A 22,264-nucleotide genomic window follows, 5' to 3' on the forward strand; every position below is an offset into this window, starting at 1 on the left:
TCATGGTGATAATCAAAAACATTATGTTTGGATCAAAGACTTTAATCGATTTATGTATGGTATAACAAATCATAATGGAAGAAAACATTTTTGTAGATATTGTTTACAGCATTTTACAACTGTAGAGATTTTAAATCAACACATTCCTATTTGTTTTGAAATAAATAAGACGCAAGCTATACGAATGCCAACTGAGGAATATAAATGGTTATCATTTAAAAATTACCCAAAACAATTAAATGCACCATTTGTTATTTACGCAGATTTCGAATCGATAACTGAAAAAGTAAATACTACTAATAATAATACGGTATTCACGCAACATTATCAAAAACACGAAGTATGTAGTTTTGGATATAAACTAGTTTGTTGTTATGATGACACATTCAGTAAAGAAAGTGTTATTTATAGAGGACCAGATGCATCTAAGAAATTTATGGAAATGATGTTATCCGAAGTTGATTATTGTAATAATATTAAACAACAATATTTTAATAAACCTTTGTATATGAGTAAAAATGATGAAAACTGTTGTCATATTTGTGAAAATTATACGAAAAAACTGATATACAAGTCCGTGATCATTGTCATATTACCGGTAAATACCGTGGTTCAGCACATGAATCTTGTAATATCAATTTTCAAATAACGAAGAAAATACCTGTTATATTTCACAATTTAAAAGGATATGACAGCCATTTGTGTATACCCCTATGACTATATGGATTCCACCAAAAAATTTAATGATGTTAGTCTTCCATTAAAAGAAACATTCTATTCTATTTTGAATGAGACTGGTATAACCGATGAAGATTATATGCATGCACAAGATATTTGGAAGCATTTTAATATGCAAACAATGGGTGATTATCATGACTTATATCTTAAAACTGATGTATTATTACTAACGGATGTATTTGAAAATTTCCGAAAGACATGTAATCTATACTATAATCTTGATCCCTGCCATTATTTCAGTGCTCCAGGATTATCTTGGGATGCCTGCTTAAAAATGACTAAAATTAATCTCGGATTATTAACGGATATAGATATGCATCTCTTTATTGAAAAAGGTCTTCGTGGTGGTATCTCTTATATATCCGCTGGTCATGCAAAGGCAAACAATCCATACATGAAAGATTATGATCCTACTCAAGAATCAAAATATATCATGTATTTAGATGCAAATAATCTACATGGTTGGGCAATGGTTCAATCTTTACTAACAGATGGATTTAAATGGGTTGATGTAAATGAGCTTGACTGTAAAGACTGTGACTTTTTAAGTAAGTATACCAATGAAAGTGACCGTGAATTAATCCTTGAAGTTGATCTTGAATATCCTAGCGAGTTACATGATCTCCTCAATGATTATCTTTTAGCACCTGAGAGATTATGTATTACTGAAGACATGTTATCACCACATAATAAAAAGATATGTGACTTATTTAATATCAAATGTGGAAATATAGAGAAATTAACTACAACTTTGAAACCAAAAAGGAATTACGTACTTCATTTCCAAAACTTAAAACAATATTTATCACTCGGTTTAAAAGTCACTAAAATCCATAGAGCTATTGAGTTTAACCAATCAAAGTGGATGTCGCAATACATTTTATTTAACACGGAAAAAAGAAAGAAAGCTAAAAATGCCTTCGAAAAAGATTTCTTCAAACTAATGAATAACTCTGTATTTGGACGAACCATGATGAATGTACGTAAGCATCGTAATATAAAATTATGTACAACAGAAAAACAAATCAAAAAATTAGAAGCTAAACCAACTTTTGTTACGCAAAAAATTATAACTAAAGGATTGGTTGCTGTTGAAAATAAAAAAGAACGATTAACTTTAAATCAACCTTTATATGTTGGGATGTGTATTCTTGATTTGTCCAAAACTTTAATGTATGACTTTCATTACAACTATATCAAAGAAAAATATGGTTCAAAAGCAAAATTTTTATTCACAGATACTGATTCATTAATGTAAGAAATTAAAACAAATGACTCTTATAAAGATTTCAAAGACCTGTTCGATAATAGTGATTACTCATCTGAGAGTCCATACTATTTTGATTATAATAAAAAGATAATCGGTAAAATGAAAGATGAATGTGCCGGTTTACCAATCACTGAATTTATTGGACTTCGAAGTAAAATGTATTCTTATATCACAGAAACTTCATCAACTCGAAAAGCAAAAGGAATGAAAAAAATAGTTATTAAAAAGAATATTACTCATGAAGAATATAAGACTGTACTTTTTGAAAATTTACAAATGAAACATTCCATGAATACTATACGATCGATAAATCATCAGATCGGTAGTTACACAATCAATAAGACTTCTCTAAGTTGCTTCAATGATAAACGTTATGTCGTTGATCATCATAACACGCTAGCATATGGTCACGTTGATTTAGGTTGCTTTAAGTAAGTTCTAGTTGAAATGAAATTGGCCAACCATTAAAATCTATTGGTTCGTTATTTTGATCAGTTATCCAAATTCGAAGATTAGTTATATTCATTTCCTTGATGGGTGCTGGAATATTAGCAGGAAATGAATAAGTGACAGGTTCTCCTATTTCACCCTTATTTTCCTGTATCGTTAAAATTTGTAAATAATTAGACCTTTTCCCATTGATGTAATTAGTAGGTGTATCTATAATATCGCAGTAGACTACGTATTCAGTCACAGGAAGAAAATCTACTTTGTTTGGACTAATACCCGATGAAATATATTCTTTCTCTTCAAAACCAAGTATTTTCGCAAAATTCTTAGGTTTTGAAAAGTCTACTTTAACGTTATCACCGAGTATCATCTGTGTTTTTCCTGTTGGTAAAATTCTCTTAAAATTAATCAATTTTGATCTACCAATGTTTCTACATTGTAATTACCTGGTTCTACTTTTTTAACTGACGTTTTAAGGTTAGCGGTATAGGCAATTTCATTGTTTTCTTTCGTAATATTATACCAGGAATTATATAGTTTACACTCCAACAATCGTATTTGTGAATAACCAGTCAACGTTTCTGTAAAACTGATAGTAATGTCATTAGATTTTTCATTTATATATAACTTCATTGTTTTTTAATAGTATAGTATAGTATAGTATATTATAGTATATACTATATACGAAATACAAAAATAATAAATAATAAATAATATATAAATATTATAATATGGACTTAATGATCTTAAAGATCGAATTTATCTGGACGGCATAATAATAAAGATTTTGTCTTAAGATGGAAAAATGAACCTAAATCATTTAATTTAGAACCAGCGGCAGTTCAATCACACGAACATACTAACAATTTAGCAGATTTAAATGATATAGATGAGACAATTGAAGAATTTAAAATAACGAAACATCATGTACCATTTGGTTTTGCGTATAGTAACAGAGATGCCAAGTTTTATGTTTTTGATTTACCACGAGACTTTGTTGAATTGATTGAAAAACCATTAACTATTGACCATGGTTTAACTGACCGAGTTCCTTATGTGTTGATTTATAATGATAATACTAAGACATTAATTTAACTGATATCAGACACTATTTTCAGGAACCAGATCCTAGACTAGACCTGTTGAACCCAAAACTGCATTTAAAAATGGATGCTTCAAAAACAATAGTAAAAAGTGACAATATTTTTCGTAGAATTATTAATTCAGGGGAATGGTATTGTAGTTATTATTATTCAAGAAGGAATTATTAACTTATTTTATGATGCGCAGTTTAATGTACTTGGTTTGAAATTAAATTTGATTTCTATTAGTGATGTGATGACGTTCAATATAAAGAAAGTAAGCAGTGGTACCATTATTATTAAATGTATTAAATTAAATACTGAGGATGAATACGATACTATTTTAGATGGATTTGCAATAAAGTGTGACCGACGTACATTATTAACTATTGAAATTCATATTGAGTTCCAGAATATGAATATTAATGTTTTTACAGAAAATAAAGTGTCATCTAAATAAGCAGAGTCAGCATTAAAAGAAGAGGAAACAAATGAAGTGTTATATATAATAACACAAAGGTTAAAGTTTTTAGATATCAAAACAATAACTTTGAAACGTATGATTCTTATAGATTTAAAAGTATTTTTAAATTAGTATTTAATATAGATTAATTATATAATATTATATAAAATATATAAAATAAATATACAAAATGAATAAATCTCTCAACTTATCTTTCAATGATCTTAAGGATTTTAGATCTATGAAAACAATACCAGGTGTTAAATATTAGATATAATATGAAAATAATATGTTTAAATTAAAGCCAATTCCACCTAAAAAACCAGAGTTAGAGATTGCAATAATTGAATTTGTTCATAAAAAAATTGTTAAGGTAACAGTAAAAGAATTTTCTCATATAATAAACACGTATAAAGTAACTTTTGATAGTGGTAGAAAATCTTATTTTTAGACCCAGGAACTGGTCATATTCTCCCTCAGTTGAAGTTTAAAGAAAAAAATGAGAGAGCAATAGTTATTTTTTATATAAAATTCGATGATGAAAAAAAAATATCTCATTTAACATACGTTATAAACAAACAAATTTTACCAACATCTATGTCTCGGTTATTTCATACTGAAAAAAAAGTTAAAATTAGTATTAATTTTACGGTCTTCGATGATCGCAGTTATACAAAAATAACTTATCGTTCCACTTTGATTATCAAACCTTATAAAAATAATATTTTTAAATATATAGTATAATTATAAGGTGATACAGGTGATACCACAAAATGATTGACCAAGTTACCACAAATATTAAAACGATACAAGACCTACTCGATTATCTTACACGAGTATGTAGTGCGTATAGACGTTCTTATAAATTATTAAGTCGTGTTAATAAAGGAATACTTATTAATAGTGGAATTATTTCAGGAGTTGGTGCATTAGCTGCCGTACCTGCGATTCCAGTTTTTATTAGTTTATTAGCAGCTGTTCCAATAGTTGTTACAGTTGTCAACCAAAATTTAAAATTATCGGATAAAGTATCATGATTAAAAGTACAATATAAGAATTTCAAAGAATTACTAACATATACGCAAGCAAATATTTACTCCGAAACACCTCAGGAATTTATTCAGGAAGTATTCAAGAAGTCTCTCGAAATGCAAAAAGCTTCCAATTATACTCCACCTTTGGAACGTTATTTAAAGTATTATAAACTGAATGGGAATTTTATTCAGAAATAAAATAATGAAATAATGAAATAATGAAATCAGAAATAGTCAAATAAATAAAATAAATAAATAAAATAAATAAATGAATAAAATAATAGAATTTGAAATAATGAAATAATGAAATCAGAAATAGTCAAATAAACAAAAATAAATAAATAAAATAAATAAATAAATAAATAAAATAATAGAATTTACTAATATATACTATGGATCAGTATTTGTGAGTATTATAATTCTGATTTAGCATACAGCGGCATCACAAAATTGTGGCGTAAAAGCAAAGCAGATCAGAAAGTGAATGGAGTGAAACAAAAAAAAAAATTAAATATGATATAACTAAAGTTAAATATAAGGAATTGAAACAATGGTTGGAAGAACAAGAAGTTTACACTATGCACAAACCAGCGATTAAAAGGTTCCCTTACCGCAAAGTAATTGTTTCTGGAATTGATGACCAGTGGCAAGCTGACATTGTAGAGATGCCCAATAACCAGAGTGAGAATCAGAGGTATTGTTACATCCTGACTGTTATCGATGTGTTATCGAAGTATGCTGGGCAATACCACTCAAGTCAAAACGTGGTATTGAAATGGCGGACTCCTTTGAGTTAATTTTTAAAGACCGTGAACCGAATAAAATACAATTTGATGAAGGTCGAGAATTTTACAATACGCATGTTAAAGATCTCTTTGAAAATCGTGAAATTGAGTGGTTTAGTACACGATCAGATAAAAAAGCATCAGTTGTCGAGCGTTTTAACAGGACACTTAAATCACGTATGTATAAATATTTTACTGATAAACAAACTAGAAATTGGGTAGACGTACTAGATCGATTAGTGGATGGTTATAACAATACCTATCACAATTCAATCCACATGACTCCGAAGGAAGCATCATTACCAAAGAATGAAAATATCGTTTGGTATAATTTGTATGGTGCTTATCTCACTGTTGAATATGGAAATCCGAAGTTTAATATCGGTGATACCGTGAGAATTTCGAAATACAAGAACGTGTTTGCCAAAGGATATCTACCAAACTATACACGTGAACTTTTCAAAATCAAACAAATTATCTTTGGTCCTGTTATTGTTTACACTCTGGAAGATTTATCAGGTGAAGACATTGAAGGCACGTTTTATGAGCAAGAATTATCAATTGATATGATATTACGTAAGGATTATTCAAAAAAAACCTGATAGTTTCTTTCTTTTTTTCTTTTTTTTCTTATTTTTTAGGTTTATTTAACTTCAGTTTTAAAAAGATTTGACGCCATCGTAAATGCCACCAACTAAATCTCACTATCTCTGGATATTCTGCATTCCATTTATCCCAAAATCGTTTAAAAATTTGATTCTGTGAAAATGCTTCCATTTTCAACTCTGGTATTAGTGCAGCTTCCTGATATTTTCCTAAGTATAATAGAATTGCTTTTATAATTACACTGAAGTTGAGTGATCGATATCGTGTTGGATTTATATAAACTTCATCAATTGATGAAAATATTATAGTAACAGTTCTTAAAAGATAATAATTTAGATTATATTTTTTAAAAACTTTTTTAATGTGGTTTTTAGGGTTATAGATGCTTCGACTTTTTTGTTTTCTTTGATCATGTTCAAAGTTTTCATCTAAAGATTCATCTAAAGATTCAACTAAAGGTTTGTTTAATGAATTACAGCAGTCAAAACAGTGAAACCTTCCATAGATGTTACCACAAATGTTTTTACAAATATCATTACGAGGTATATTGAATTTTCTACATATGTTACAATGTATGATGTTATACCAGTTTATTTTGTTTATTTTTTTGTTCATTAAATCACAACAATTAAAACAAAGTGTACTGAAAATGTTAGTACAATTACTGGCTACAGTTGCTTGCTCTGTTACACCATTTCGTTTACATAATTGACATTCCATTATATAGTTAGTTTATTAGTTTATTAGTTTGTTAGTTTATTAGTTTATTAGTTTATTAGTTTATTAGTTTATTATATATATTTTTTTGTTAAATAAACTAATAATATTCCACCACCAGCTAAATAAATATATTGGTATGTCTTCATGTTGTTAGAAGGTTGATAATAGTCACTAAATTCGGGTTCATTCTTAATACTTGTAAGACTGTCAAGACTGTCAACACTACTTTGTGTACTCTCTGGATGAAATTCAAGATATAAATTTAAGTTTTGATCGGTCAGAACCAGATTTTGTCTCCCATGAACATCTAATTTTTTTTGTTTCGCTATAAAATCTAATACTTTTTGTCTATTTTCCAACCATACTTCTCGATCTTTATTGAAATTCTCCAAAGCTAAATCATGTCTCTTTAATTCTTTTTCATGCTCTTCTTTCGTATCGTCGCCTGTAACTGCCTTACCTATATAAACACCTCCAACAAAGGCAGTTGCATTTAAAACTGCACCACCAACCATCATCGCAATTGACGCAATCGCACCCATTATGTATATATATTTAGATATATAAAATTATTTTTTTTAATATTCTTTTTATTAATTGATGAAGTTTATATAAATCCAACACGATATCGATCACTCAACTTCAGTGTAATTATAAAAGCAATTCTATTATACTTAGGAAAATATCAGGAAGCTGCACTAATACCAGAGTTGAAAATGGAAGCATTTTCACAGAATCAAATTTTTAAACGATTTTGGGATAAATGGAATGCAGAATATCCAGAGATAGTGAGATTTAGTTGTTGGCGTTTACGATGGCGTCAAATCTTTTTAAAACTGAAGTTAAATAAACCAAAAAAATAAGAAAAAAAAAGAAAAAAAGAAAGAAACTATCAGGTTTTTTTTAATAATCCTGAATAATCCTGAATAATACTTAAATTATGATTTAATTATTGTTTAGTTATTTAACTTTTTCCATTAATTTTTGGTTTAATACATCAAAATCCATTAGAGTATAACTATAATACAAATTCTTTGGATTTCTCATAGATTTTTTTAATCCACGTGAAACAACTATTAATAGCAATTTTGGATTTGTAAGAAACACATTTATCATTTTGCTCGGAGTGTAAGTATAATAAAGTTTGTTATAAGTTATTGGATTATTGAGACAAATCAATATTCCAGGACCGTAACAAGAATGGACCTCCTGATATCGAGTAATCAAAAATGGTTTTTCTATTGGAACTTCTCTCCATTTAATTGTAGGAATTTCTTGGATCCTTCTTTTTTCATCCAAAATATCCAGTAATAAATCCTCACCATTCTCTAGAGGATTAGCTATAGCAGGATCAAGCAGAGAAAGTGGACTTGATTCGATTGTGTCATCTTCGAAAGTGGTTGGCTTTTGACTTTGTTCGTTTGACATTTTGAGTTTATTGTATGTATATACCATCTCTTTGTATTTGTTTAATTGGGCGCATTGACCTTGAAACAGATTGTTTACAACCTATAACTGTCAACTGACCTTGTAACAAGTTGTAAACAGTATGTAACAATCTGTCACTGTCAACTGACCTTGGTGACCTTGTAACCTAGACATGCCTGAAGCTGCCCGAGGTAGTCATGCGTCACTGAGTCACTGTCAACTGACCTTGTAACCTAGACATGCCTGAAGCTGCCCGAAGGTAGTCACTGCGTCACTGAGTCATTGAAATGTTCAATTAGACAAATACAATAACACCATTATATGGGTCATAGTAGCGTAGCAGCATGACGGGGGGAAGTAAAGCGTAGCAGCATAGTAGCATAGCAGCATGACGCTTCGTTGAATAAAATTATATACAAATTATATATAAATTATATATAAATTAGACTATACTGAGATATGATCGATTACTAAGGCTTAATTTACTTATAATAAGTTTAAACAGAAGTTTTAAACAGACATAGTCAATTTTACTACAGATATAAGACTTAATTTACCTTATAATGAGTTTAAAACAGACATGTCGCTTCATTGAATAAAATAAATTGATTTTAGTACAGTTTTAAGACTTAATTTATCTTATAACAAGTTTAAAACAGATATGTCAATTTTACTATAGATATAAGGTTTAATTTACCTTATAACAGGTTAAAATTATATATATAAAAAAATTGATTTAATACAAATATAAGACTTAATTTACCTTATAACAAGTGAAAAATGGGATATGTCGTTAAACTGGTCTAGAACTCTCATTTTCTATACTACTCATATGTTCTAGGTGTGATGCTGGTTGGTGGCGGTGAGAAGGCATGTTTCATACAGATGTCTATCATATATAAATAAACTTTAAGTTTTAATATAATAGTGTCCCTACCAATGGATGAAAATTTAAGCTCCTTTCTATTTCAAGATTGAAAAAAATTGAATGAGATGAAAGTGAGAAAAAAAAGTTATAAAACAGAAGTGGACAGTACACTGGAATAAACTGAGTCCTGATTAGATGTACACATGTAAAGCTGTAAGGGGAGGAACATCAATGCTAAGATCAATCATGCACTGAGGCTAAAGATATCGACAGCTTGTATTGTTGACATGTCACCCTGTGTATTAGCTGCAATAATTGTGTCACGGATGACAGAATACAACTTTTTGATATTCGCTAAGTTTTGATGTTTAGCGAGGTCACCGTGAACTCTCAGCTGTCATGAATTAACACTTAGAACAAATGTTTGCATTGCGTGAATAGTATTCTTCTAAGATGACAACATTAAGTTATTAAAAGATCAACAGTGTCAAATAATGACTGATTACAGACTGTTGGAAGAACAATGACGTGATCACATTGTTTGGCTAGTTTTCATATTTGCCAATATCATTTGCATTGAATTAAGGCGACGGCAATACTTCCGTTTTAGTCATTTATGGTGCTGATTATTTTATCGCCCAATCATTTGAGTATTGTATATTTTATGTTTATAAGAATTTAATGAAATAAAATGATGGATTCAGTCTTTGTAAGAGATGGTCTGAGGTCAGGAGCTTCGATCTGCTCCGTGGCCACCTCCAAATGATCCAGGTTAACCATGAACATTGTGTATAGTTTGAGCTAATTCCCTAAAAGTCCAAGTCGATCCCGCGTACAAAGTGGAGAAAGAGAGAGAGTAACATATGAAGGAGGGTTACCTTAACAGTAGAGGTAACCAAGTTTGTTACATTGGTGGAAGAACCGGCCTTGGACTAGAAGGACCATTGTGTGCGTAATGAGACAAATTTAAACTTTATGAAGAATAATTGACAACCTTTGAGAAGAAAAACAACAACGCCGCTGTGTGAGTGACAAATCGATGACTCGAGAACTTTTCGAAAGGAAACTTTTAATGATTATGTTGCAATGGTGGGAATTCAACTCGAACTAGAACTCGTAAATATTGCAGTGATGGACTAAGGCATCTCAGAAGGAGGGATTGTGTTTCAAAACGTGGAATTGTGAATAAACAGAAAGCGATAGAGACTTTGACAAACGTTGCAGCAGTGAAACCTTCAACGGGGACCGAACAGCTGACAGGCGATTGGAGATATCGCGTATCGGACGCTGATGCAGACCGAAGCAGTTCGCATGTGAACCACATGTTTAAGACTTTTGAAGGACAAACAACTCATTAATCATACGGTAGTACAGATTTGCTAAAGATTGACATTATTTTATTCCTCGAATTCATTTCTATTCAGGATCAGCAATTTTTTACTGTGTGTACAGATAAATGTGTAAGAAATAATAATTGTATGCTCGATTTACTTTGACGACGAATAATTCTTGAAATCTATTTTCTTATCAGAATCATTTTAGTGATGCTGTTTTACATCTCATCGGTCGCGTACAAGCAGAAAGAATATTATTGATGATTTTTCTATGGAGAAAATTTTAGTTTAATAAGGATATTTCTTGAAGTATGGAGTATTGGAAACTCCGAAGTTTTATTGACTCTGAGTTGTAGTGAGCCGAAACGCTACAGAAATGCGTTGCTCACACGTTGAGTCGGACTGTGTGATTTAAAGTTCCTACAGGAAAGGAAGGAACCATGTTGATATAGTATTTTATTGAATCTGCAGTACAAGATAAATATTTGATTTCAATTTGAGTGTAAAACAGAGATCCGACCGAAATGAGCTGTATTATTGTCTATGCAAAAATTCCTTTCAAATTCCGCAAGAATTTCTGAAATGCCTCAAATGCTAAAAACCTGTATGATAACTGTTAGTCCAACTGTTTAGTCCCCGCGGACGAAGTCCGGAACGGGGACTTATGGATTGGGTTCCGTCTGTCCGTCTGTCCGTCCGTCCGTGCGTCCGTCTGTCCGTGCTTCCGTCCGTCCGTCCGTCCGTCCGCAGCTGTTTCTTGGAGATGCCTGGACCGATTTTTTTCAAACTTGGTACAGGGGCAACATACTATGGCATACATAAGCACGTCAATTTGTTTTAGGATACGATCCAATATGGCCGCCTAGCAACCATTTTGTTTGTGAATTTTCCCTGTCTAAAGCCATAACTCAGACATGCTTGAATAGATCTCATTCAAAGTTGGCATTAGGACAGTGTTCTATGACATACATGTGCATATTCATTGTTGTCATGATACGATCCAATATGGCCGCCTAGCAGCCATTTTGTTTGTGAATGTTCATGTCCAAAGCCATAACTCAGACATGCTTGAACAGATCTCATTCAAAGTTGGTATTAGGACAGTGTTCTATGACATACATGTGCATATTCATTTTCATTGTGATACGATCCAATATGGCTGCCTGGTAGCCATTTTGTTTGTGAATTTTCATGTCCAAAGCCATAACTCAGACATGCTTGGACAGATCTCATTCAAAGTTGTTATTAGGACAGTGTTCTATGACATACATGTGTATATCCATTTTCGTCGTGATACAATCCAATATGGCTGCCTGCCAGCCATTTTGTTTGTGAATTTTCCATATCCAAAGCCATAACTCAGACTCCATTTTCATCGTGATATGATCCCCCATACCCAACCAATCCTTTATTGTTGGAGGCATATTCCATGTCCAACAAGCACACACAACATATCTAAGTCTGTTTGTTATAGGTTCACAAATATTGTTGCGTGATCAGAGTAGTGATAATTCCTTAACCCAATTATAGCGGGGGCTATGTCATTCTCAATGACTTGTTTTCAATCGTACACGACGTAAAGTTGTTGTTTTTTCACAAAAAAGAATGACATCATTTGTTTGATGAAATTATCATCTATTTCTCGATTTTTGAGTTGTCATTGAAGAGTACCTGTATGATAGATTTTACAAGTCAAAATTCAAAAGGATTTCTGAATCATTTTTATCTGGGTAAAAGATAGGCACAGCTGTGTGAGTGATTGTATAGTCTGGCCAGACGCTGTATGGTAGAGGAGCTGTATGACTCTAAAGGTACTTCTTGAATAACCACTCGCATTATCGTCAATGTTGAAAAAGATAATCGCTGCAATTCCAATCTTTGAAAGTAAACTGCCTGTCTCAAAACCAGACCGTTGATCAAGAAATGAGCAGACGTCCATACTATTCCAAGTTTAATTTCTTTAATTGTTTGAACTTTTCTCCTTTTCTATCGATTTGCAAAATCATAAAAAGTGTTTCATTTATGAAAGGCAATTATTTTGAATATTTTAATGTGTGGCGGGGACGCCACACTTTGGGAAAAGGTGATAGTGTCACGGATGACAGAATACAACTTTTTGATATTCGCTAAGTTTTGATGTTTTGCGAGGTCACCGTGAACTCTCAGCTGTCATGAATTAACACTTAGAACAAATGTTTGCATTGCGCGAATAGTATTCTTCTAAGATGACAACATTAAGTTATTAAAAGATCAACAGTGTCAAATAAGGGACCGGTCAGTTTCTCAAGCCTGGGGGGGGGGGGGGGGTCGGTGGATTCTTAAATCGGGCCGACAAAAAGTCACTGACCCCCCTATCTGTAAAACCCAAAACAGGCTGACCCCCCCCCCCCTATCACTTAATTCTAAAACATGATGACCCCCCCCCCCCATATATGATATTCGCATGAGTGACAGGTATTTTTTGATCGTGACTCAGTGTGGACTGCTTGACTGTCTTGCATCTACTTTATAAGATCCCGGGTTAGCACTATCATAATTATAATTATTGACTACACAGGGTAAATATATTTGAAAAGGAGTTTAATAGCATCTTGACAGTGAAAGGTAGGGGGAAAGCTTTGAGAAGGGAATATGTACAGCTGTCATGGGGGGTCCTAGGGGGTCTCCCCCTAGAAGCCCAGGAGGTTTTTAACTCTGAAAAGTCAATTTTGAGACTATTCAGACCCTTTCAGACAATAATTTCCAAGCCTTACAAGACAACACCAACATGTAAAAAACAACTACATAGGGTTGAAATACTTTTGAAATATACTTTGATAGCATCTTGACAGTAAGAAGGGAAGAGCTTGAGACTGGGATATGTCCACCTCATGCGGGGGGTCTGAGGGGGTCTCCCTCTAGAAGCCCTGGAGGATTTTTACTCTTATAGCCAATATTTACGCTATTTAGACCCTTTAGCAATAACTTAATCCATGCCTTACAAGACAGCAAGTATCAGAAACTATTCTTTATAACTTACACTAAGGGTTGAAATATGTTCTTAAAAGTTAAATGGCATCATTATATACATGTAGTAAAGGTCAGCACATCTAATGGTAGTATCATTGGTAGGGGAGATTTGGGGATTAAGGCAATTCTGGACTATCTTGGCAAACATTTCACATCTTGAAAAGACAATATCATCTCAAATTAGAATAGGGTGAAAATATCTAAGAAAAGTTTAATACCATTATGACAGTAAAAAGGTTGTTGGTGCATCTGATTGTTGGTTGAATGCATGAGTGACCTCTGGGGGTGAGGAAGTCCTTGGGGTTTTCCCCCTGGCAGATATGGAGTTTTTTGCTTGAGATACTAAGGCAATGTTTATGTTATTCATAACCTTTGAGGTAATATTTCCAAGCTTCGAAAAGCTAACGTAAATGTACGTTTTAAATGAGTTTCATATATCACATAAAATAGACATGTAACATTAGTGTAGGGGCATTAATATATGTATAATAAAGTCACCGGTATGTTAGAGAACTTTAGGTGGTCATACCTAGTGTATAATAGAAACTGGAATCTGATAGATGTGGTGATTTGTAGTGTCAATAACATGACGAGTAGAACAATTTAGATTAACTTCATTTATAAAATTGCCGTTACGAAACCTTCAAGTTCACTTTTGCCCCAAACTGCAATATAAGTGAAGCATTGATTGTGAAACAGCCAAGCATTTACATGACATGTTCTGTAACTAGTGTGGTAGCTAGGTAATACATGTATATGTGTATGTATAGCTATGTTTGAACTAATAAGTAATATTAAAGAAATCATGTACGAAACAGGGACAAGAACAAATATTGACATGTACCACATTTCAGACAAGGCTATATGCCATTGTAGAAAGGATTTTTTTCTTCCATCATAATTTAAAACACAATGACCCCCCCCCCTATCCACAATTTTCAAAACAGCATGACCCCCCCCCCTACTGCCAATTTCAAAACAGGGTGACCCCCCCCCCCCCGCCGATGAAACTGTCCGGTCCCTAATGACTGATTACAGACAGTTGGAAGAACAATGACGTGATCACATTGTTTGGCTAGTTTTCATATTTGCCAATATCATTTGCATTGAATTAAGGCGACGGCAATACTTCCGTTTTAGTCATTTATGGTGCTGATTATTTTATCGCCCAATCATTTGAGTATTGTATATTTTATGTTTATAAGAATTTAATGAAATAAAATGATGGATTCAGTCTTTGTAAGAGATGGTCTGAGGTCAGGAGCTTCGATCTGCTCCGTGGCCACCTCCAAATGATCCAGGTTAACCACGAACATTGTGTATAGTTTGAGCTAATTCCCTAAAAGTCCAAGTCGATCCCGTGTACAGAGTGGAGAAAGAGAGTAACATTGAAGGGGTTACGTAGAGGTTAACCCCCCTATTTGTTACAATTGTAGCGTCTTGTTACGGTTTTGTGGGTTTTTTTCGTCTGTTTTGGTGACTTTTTAAGTTTTAGTGTTTAACCGTTAGATGCGGGTTAAACACTAAAACTTAAAAAGTCACCAAAACAGACGGAAAAAAACACAAAACGGCAACAAGACGCTACAATTATTGCAGCTACCAGTGTATGACCTTGCCTTGGCTCGAGTTGTGTCAATAGCACTGTGTGCACTACATCTTGTGACGCCTTAAAAATGGCAGTCACTGTCAAAAAACAACTCTGATTAAAGCTCTCCCCCTGTGTATTATTCCTTACCCAGGACCTACACTGTAACTATTATATACAGATACAGATCCTACAGTCTACACATACACACACGCAACATGCACACACTGTGATATTAAAGTTATCGTTATACTTTATGCACATCTAAAACGCGATAGCAATGTATACAGTATTACACCGATAGAATTAATGATATATACAAACGTTTACATGCACGATGTGGCCATGCCTTCAAATCAATTCATAAACACATTCGGATTCTTGAAGAGGTACGCCAACGAAGAACATCGAATAAACACACGCGTAAACTTTCGACTATGTCAAGTTGTAACCTTTGACCTGTAGTCATGTGCGTGCTAACATTTACATGGTCACCTGACTTTCAAAATGTCGTGATAACCACTACATCGGATGGCGAAAGTCTGTGGAGTTTTACACTGGTTTACAGATATTTACTAGGACTCACGTACCTATACGCATCACAAATTGAAGAAATTGACACTGAAATATTTTACTTTGAGGCGATAAGGGATTTCTCAGTATCATACTTATTTATCAAATTTTCGACGCTATGGTATTCGTAAATTATTTTGAGATGTTGCCCTAAGTGATTCCTTTCTTTGAGAAACAACGACATGACTGTGTAGAAACAGCAAGTACAGTCTCCTGTCAATGTTTTTCATAGAAACAAATATGAAATTGACAAAGTAAGTCATCAAGAAATAACATCGACTAGGGCGACAAATTCATAAAATAATTATTCAATGATATATATTCAGGGTACACTACTTCTAGGCGTGTTTCCTTTACAATGTCGTCCTAGGGTATATCATCAATAGTTTTGCTACAATATTAAAAAAAACAAGTCATTGAGAATGACATAGTCCCCGCTGATCACGCAACAACACTTGTGAACCTAAATCAAACAGACTTAGATATGTTGGGTCTGCTTGTTGGACATGGAACATGCCTACAACAATAAAGGATTGGACAGGTATGGGGGATCATATCACGATGAAGATGGATATGCACATGTATGTCATAGAACACTGTCCTAATACCAACTTTGAATGTGATCTGTTCAAGCATGTCTGAGTTATGGCTTTGGATATTGAAAAATCGCAAACAAAATGGCTGCCAGGCGGCCATATTGGATCGTATCACAACAACAATGAATATGCACATGTATGTCATAGAACACTGTCCTAATTAATACCAACTTTGAATAAGATCTGTTCAAGCATGTCTGAGTTATGGCTTTGGACATGGAAAATTCGCAAACAAATGGTTGCCAGGCAGCCATATTGGATCGTATCACAATGAAAATGGATATGCACATGTATGTCATTGAACACTGTCCTAATACCAACTTTGAATGAGATCTATTCAAGCATGTCTGAGTTATGGCTTTAGACAGGGAAAATTTGCAAACAAAATGGCTGCTAGGCGGCCATATTGGATCGTATCATGAAACAAATTGACGTGCATATGTATGCCATTGTATGTTGACCCTGTACCAAGTTTGAAGAAAATCGGTCCAGGCATCTCCAAGAAACAGCTGCGGACGGACGCACGGATGCACGGACACACAGACAGACGGAACCCAATCCATAAGTCCCCGTCCCGGACTTCGTCCGGCGGGGACTAATAAACTTTTCCATGCACAATGCCCATAGCAAAAACGAGTGTTCTGCGCGCATGCGTAGAACAAAAAGTCGCGCATTTATTGTGATGTGACATGCTTGAACAGATCTCATTCAAATTAATATTGGGACAGTGTTCTATGACATACATGTGTTTATCCATTTTCATCATGATACGATCCAATATGGCCGCCTAGCAGCCATTTTGTTTGTGAATTTTCCATGTGAAGGGGTTTAATATTATATGATAATGAAAAATGTTGGAGGACTTTAGAGGAACGTCACTTATGGTTGTTGTATAGGAGGTGAAAAGGCTGAAGATTTACACCGACAACTAATTGTGAAATATTTCCCATTCCCATCCCATACTTGCTATATACATAAATAAATAAAAGTCTAACAATATTATTTTATTTTATTACTAAATTGCCACTAGCACTGCAGCCCAGTGAAGCTCTCATTTGTCCAGTATTCCGTGAAGCTTTAAGGCAGCAATATTTGATTGACACCTACAGTAGCGATGACTCAGATTTTCACAAAACCCCTGTGATCTCTACTTACGATTTTTCAAACAGATTGATGTTATTTTTCGGACAGATTGGTGTGCATTTGACAAAATTGAACATGAACTTAGCGAAGTTTAGTTGTCATAAAATAATGTTGCAAAGTTTAGTGAAAAGAATGTCATTTTTTTCTGACATGGAGCGCACTGCACAATACTGACTGTGATGATAGCTGACCTGTTATACGTAATAACTTGAAATTCTCACTTTATTTACCACACAGTTTTGATGGAATTAAAGACTAATTTTTGTGAAAGCAAATGCTAGGTCAGTCTGTATGTATTACGTGTAATATTTACAGAAAAACGAGGTTAGAAGTCTGTATTTATGTAGGTGTACATGGTAAAATGTGCTGGTTTACAAATTGAAATGGTTTTATTGTTGAGTTTTTTCAACATAGTCAGCGATAGCACATCATTTTCCAGAAAAGAATCAGAAATTGACAAATCTAAACCAACCGATTTTTACAAAACCCCTTTGGTCTCTATTTACGAATTTTCAGATTGGTAGGCATTTGAAAAAGTAGAATGTGAGCAAAGTTCAGTTGTCATAAAAGAACACGGCCATTGCTTTTCTATGGGAAATCTGACATAGTATTCAGAATTAAATATCAAGTTCGCACTCCTACAATCGCTTGATTTCAAAAAAAATTATCTTTGCATTACTTGCGATAACATTTTGAGATTTTGAAGTCATGTGAATCTCTTCTAAAATCGTTGGATTTTGATTTGATTTGATCTCAACCGAGAAACTGTGATGTTATTGTTATTGTTATTGTTATTGTTATGTTATATTGTTAAATATAGCAGTTGGCTAAATGATTGTATTTTATTTACTTATTTTTGTATGCTTTACCATGCTTGCTATAGCATGATGTTATGCAATAAAGAATTGAATTGAATTGTGCCAGCATGCCATAAAGTTGATTTGACCTGTGCCATGACTTCTGCTACCGTGAAACACTAAGAATATTAATTTATTTATTACAAATTGTACTTTCATGAATAGCCAATAACATGTAATAATATATTAATCCGAATGCAAAAATGTACCTGAAATTATGAAATGTACAGCATACGTGCGGAGTGCACGTGATATAATGTCATTTCAGGCATGATGGTATTGTTAGATGTTTATTTTGTATGCTTTACCATGCTCGCTAAAGCATGATGTTACGCAATAAAGATTGATTGATTGATTGATTGATTGATTTATATGTGCATCTGCGCATAGTAAAACAATGCAAATAAAAGGTCACAACCTTGATGGTGACACAACTGTGAAATCATGGGTAATTTATCAATATTCCCGTAAAAATGAAAGGTATGGAAGGCTACTCATCCCTAACTATATCCAGCGGCATTGTGTTTATCATGAAGCAACTAACGGTTTCCTTGAAAGCAACTTTGGATGGATGTTTAGGTACACGGGTACACAGGTGTCATTGTTGTGTCAAACCGGACCTTATTACTCAAAGACCTACATAATCGACCATTACTACACCACTTATCCATCACGATCATATCATATATTCAACTGAAGTGTATGTACTACGTGTGCATATATGTATATGATTTATCGCAATGCAGTTATCTTCAGTAACATAGGTGTTTTTTATTTTTAGCACATTTGAACCAACTGAGGTTCAGTAGGGCTTAGGGGTTGGAGAGGGAGAGGGAGGGAGAGAGAGAGAGCGAGAACCACCAGACTAATTGCCTTGGTATTTGGTAGGGACTTACGCAATTTTAGGCAATTTGTGTTACAACAGATATCCCCATGTCGTCCAGTCAAAATAAGGTTTTTTAATTTTTAGTGCATCTTGCTCAGAATTTTATGCTGAACAACATATCAAAAGTCTAGAAAAATCTAAGTGGTGGAACATGGTGAAAATGAGGTTTTTATTAATTAGCATAATTAGCGAGAATACTATAGTCTTAAAATGCTGTTTTCGCAATAAAACCTGGCAAGTAACATGTCTATGGATAGGTCTAAGGGTGAAAAAGCATACTAGGACCATCATATGATGATTCAACATCTCATCAGCATAATTAATATGTAAATTATAATTTAAAATTATAATCAGCATATTCAAATTTGATAACATTTCAAAACAAATGTATGCAGGTTATATTTCATTTGATTTGCAGTACAGTGGGAAATAAATTTAGCTTGCGTGTCATCATCAAACACCTTCCATGTAAAATGTATCAAAGATTCTTAATTAATTAGTAATTAGCATAATTAGCATATAGAAGGTTTATCAATCTCCCATGCAAGTAATATGTCTTTGGCAAGGTCTTGAAATGACAAATTACATAGGCTATAATGGACCTTTTAATATCATTAAAGACAGTCTGATAACTCACATTTCTGTTTTGCAATTATGCAACAGAAATCAAGGCAATAAATGTTAACAATTGCATCTTGCCTGAACTTCCACCCTATAGTATAGGTATAATGATCTTTAGGCATCTAACCAACAATGTTGCAAAAGTTACTACTTATATCACTGGATTGTGTACTTCTAATACCAATGTATCGCTGTATACCAATGTGTACATATTGTTCTCGCATACCGTACTGATATCAAGTTGTTTAACTTAGGAGGAACACAAGATTAAAGTGCACTTATACTTAGGGTCGACAAGGACATGAAAGTATTATGGGATGTCCATTCTCCTCATCATTCTCATCACTAAACTAAATAGCCAATCTCTTTCTTATATTGTTCTTTTTTAACACATTCCCATCTTGAAACTTTCGGATTCAATTCTATAAATATTATTATTAACAGTGCAAAAAGACAAATTAATTAAACACCCCTTTCAACACTGATATGGTTTGAAAGTATCATCACCAGTCACTTGTTTGTGTCAATTTACCACAATGACACGACAATCATCTTCCAATTCAATCTGGCCCGCAATCAAACATTTATGTAGTGACTCAAATAATTAGTCAAACTTAATGGTTAGCCTAATATAACAGGAATTACATACGGTAAAAATTCTGTTCGAAACAAATGACATGTCAAGAAGGCTATCGATTTCAGTTGTTTCATTTCAAAAATCCTGTCATAAAATTGAATAACAAAACTTTAAAAGGATTTAAATTCTCACTGATTCTATGGAAACCAAATAATTTGCATTCAAAAAACAGGCACTGCATAGTTGATAAGTGCTTAATTCTTGTGCACGTGTTTTACGAGGAATAAGAATTAATGATAAAATAAAAATTTATGAAATCACCCTCACGAAATGGAATCAAAATTGAATTAAAATTAATCAAATGAAATCTAAACAAATATACCATATATTTTTGTAGAAATTGAAAATAAAAAGAGGGAAGCTAAAGTACTTCGCAACATTTACCCGCCCCTGATATCCAAACAAAAATATTGATAATTTAAATGTCATGTCGTAAGAATTAGCATTGTCATCTGGAATTAGAACAAAGGTTGTGATGATTGTGTAACAATGTAAACACAAACATAGGAAATATGAATAAAGTTTAATAGATGATAAAACTAATAAAAGAAAAATAAAATAATTATAATAGTCATTATCAGCCAGACTATTAATATTGCAAAGGCGATTTATTGTAACTATATTTCAATTTGCTTACAATTAGCTTTGGTCTACGTTTCGCCTACGTATCACATGACCCCTTATAGAGTTATACAATCTTGGAAAGCTTAGAAGAGGTCATTTTTAAACACAAAATAGGAGTTAAAAATCTGTTGAAACGATATCATCAGCATTGTTTGTGCAAGGATTAAGGGACAATCGCATAACATATCCCACAAGCTCAATAAATGAACTTTGTCCATTTAGGACAACACATTAAATACTAAATTAGAAATCTAGCACTTTATATCACATAAGTGTGGAGTCATGATGGGTGAATGGTTAGCGTGACTGGCTTGGAATCTACAGGTTGCAGGTTCGAGCCCTGTCGCTGCTTGCTGTTTGTTTCTGAGTGGCTAAAGTCCTTGGGCAAGATTTGAACCACGACTGTGCTTCAGTCAACCCAGCTGTATAATTGGGGACCTGGTAGGATGTAGGTTGCAATGTGAAGGCTTTAATCCTATGCGCTTAAATGGCTGCAATGGATTGTATGCTCCCCGGGGAGTTGAGGAAGACTAAAAAAGGCCGTTGTGCCGTTCTGATCCGAGCCAGGGGTAATAAATTGTAAAGCGCTTTGAGCACGGTGTGGGAAAGCGCTATATAAGAACCGAACATTATTATTATTATTATAAGAAGTAAATCTTAATCAACTTATGAACATCGTAGTATAAATATAGAAGCTATCATTGAAGGTGTGATCGTGGAAGTTTTCGAACTTTGGTTAGAAGTGCATTGACGCCAGACCCACCCCTCCCAAACGAGCAAAATTACTTTATTGAGCTTTTGTGACATTGTGCGATCACCCGTAAATAAATTTGGAGCTCCAAAGTTTGTTTGTTTCCCAGAATTCATTGTCTCATTGTACTGAAGGCATCTTCTGAGCAAAATTTGCCAAAGTTTTTGTTAACTATATTTGAGATGTCGCAGTATGCAGAATTAG

This window comes from Glandiceps talaboti, chromosome 1 (assembly GCF_964340395.1).
Source record: "Glandiceps talaboti chromosome 1, keGlaTala1.1, whole genome shotgun sequence".
NCBI lineage: Eukaryota > Metazoa > Hemichordata > Enteropneusta > Spengelidae > Glandiceps > Glandiceps talaboti.